The sequence below is a fragment of the Penaeus chinensis genome, chromosome 4 (assembly GCF_019202785.1).
Source record: "Penaeus chinensis breed Huanghai No. 1 chromosome 4, ASM1920278v2, whole genome shotgun sequence".
In the NCBI taxonomy this organism is placed as follows: domain Eukaryota; kingdom Metazoa; phylum Arthropoda; class Malacostraca; order Decapoda; family Penaeidae; genus Penaeus; species Penaeus chinensis.
In genome coordinates, this window is record NC_061822.1 from 40804525 (window position 1) to 40807024 (window position 2500).

General features: G+C 38.0%; 1 long non-coding RNA gene across 1 annotated transcript in view; it reads left to right on the forward strand.

The window, feature by feature from the left end:
• Positions 1-1030: 1030 nt before the first annotated feature.
• Positions 1031-2500, forward strand: part of LOC125047938 — a 4123-nt gene continuing 2653 nt past the window's right edge. Inside the window, exons 1-2 of the long non-coding RNA XR_007116778.1 lie at positions 1031-1156; positions 1691-1782. This is a non-coding gene — a long non-coding RNA (uncharacterized LOC125047938). The remainder of the gene's footprint in view (positions 1157-1690; positions 1783-2500) is intronic.

Here is a 2500-nt window from a genome sequence, read left to right on the forward strand (position 1 = left end):
TTACAGGATTAGTGATGAATATAGGGGCAGAATGCTGCTATACTGAACTGAAGTTTCAACGATCACAACTAGTATTGAGTCTACCTGAAGTAACCTTTGATTGAATTTCGAGAGTAAATTAATACGAAGATTGTTGTCAGGGCTAACCCAGCCTAATAATGATATTGACGGTGATTTTAATTTTAATATTAACAGTGAAAGAGGCAGTCTGGTCTTTGTGTACTGTCTTCATCTAATTCTAATATATTACCTCTGAATTTTTTAAACTATATATTATCGTATATAATTCCATCTTGTTTCTTTAGCTGTGCTTATCTTTTATCCAATTTTCCCGTATTATCCTATTAGATTACCTTGTTTTATCAAATTTTACCTGAATTGTTCTCTTGTTACTTTGTCATTTATCACATCAGTTTCCCCAATTTTATTCCCTCGTCTTATATTACTTCTTTACCTGGATTTACCTTACCTCTCCCAGCTGCCATAATGGGGCTGGTCGGCGTCGCAATGGCGTTCTTGGTCGGGAATCTGGGAACCATCAACCACGTGATCTACGCCATCGACGGCGCGATCGGAGGCCCTCTGTGCGGGCTCTTCTTTGTCGGCATCTTCACTCCCTGGGTCAGCCCGAAGGTACGAGGGAAGAGGGAGGTGAAGGGAGAAGACAGAGAGGAGGAGGAGGGAAGGTACAGAGGGAGAAAGGAGAGAAGGAGTGGAGGAGAGAGAGAGAGATAGAGAGAGAGAGAGAGAGAGAGAGAGAGAGAGAGAGAGAGAGAGAGAGAGAGAGAGAGAGAGAGAGAGAGAAGTAGAAAACGAAGGCTACATTTAGAATACATATATACAAATAACATGCAAATACGTAATTCCGATAGATATAATAATCTCATATCTTCTGAGAAGTTGTTTATTGTCTTTCATGCCTCCACCCCAAGGGCGCATTTATAGGCCTGATTCTGTCGTCTGTGTTCAACCTGTGGATCGGCCTTGGGCAGTTCGTGGTAGGCGGGAAGTCTCCCGTGCGCCTCCCGCTGTCGGTGGACGCATGCGCAGCAGAGGATCTCTTGACCACGCCCGTTTCCCCATTCAACGCCACGTTACCTGCGACTCTCAATGCCACCCTTATTACCTCACTTAATGACACAGAAGCTCTACCTCAGTAAGTGGATTTTTATGTAGCTTTATTAATAGCCCAGTTTTGTTGCTATCACTGTTGTTATATTCAGAGGCGTAGTTGCAGCTAATATTATAAATATTTTTATTTATCTTTATCCCAGTTTTGTAGCGATTTTCATAATTGATGTTATTTTTAGAGCCGTAGTTGCTGCTTTTATTATCCTAGACACGTCTCCTCGTTTTGTTCTGCAACCATGCTATTATTTCTCTCTCTCTCTCTCTCTCTCTCTATATATATATATATATATATATACATATATATATACACATATATATATATGACTGCCGCGATGGACCAGGGGTTAGAGCACTAGACTCCGACCCTCAATTCCTCGTCGTAAAAATGCCTGCGCTTTGACTGCTCGCTCGAGCGCGATCTCACGGCGAGAAAACGACATATCGCCTTGAAAAGTCTTACGATGACATTTCTGCTCGTTTCCCTTTTTGTCCACTGCTTTCCCTTTCCACTGCTTATTCCCCGCTTTTCATCCAATTCCATTCCTTCCCGAACATACAGCCACACCATATACGACCTGTCCTACTGCTACAACGGCGTCATCGGAATATTCCTAAACATTGTGATTAGCAGCATCGCGTCCATCTGCACAGGTGAGTTATTGCTATTAACATGATGATTACTATTATTATTATTACTATTATTTTTATAATTATTGGTAGTAGTATTGTTACTATCATTATTATTACTAATGCCATTATTATTATTACTGCTATTATTATCATCATTATTATATTTGTCATCGTTATTATTACTATCATTATCATTGTTATTATTATTATATCATTGTTGTCATTATTATTGTTCTTGTTGTGACTGTTAGTATCGTTATTATTCCTATTCTTATTCTTATTATTGTTGTTATTGTTGATGTTATTATTATTATTATTGTTATCATCATTATTACTATTATTATTATTATTGTTGTCATCATTATCATTAGTATAGTTGTCATTAATATTGCTATTATTTTCATTATTATTATTATTATTATAATTATTATTATTATTTTTATTATTATTATCATTAATATTAATATCACCTTCATTGCAGTTATCGTTGTCATTATTGTTATCATTATTATCATTAGTAGTAGTATTATCATTATTATTATTAGAGAGAGAGAGAGAGAGAGAGAGAGAGAGAGAGAGAGAGAGAGAGAGAGAGAGAGAGAGAGAGAGAGAGAGAGAGAGAGAGAGAGAGAGAGAGAGAGAGAGAGAGAGAGAGAGAGAGAGAGAGAGAGAGAGAGAGAGAGAGAGAGAGAGAGAGAGAGAGAGAGAGAGAGAGAGAGAGAGAGAGAGAGAGAGAGAG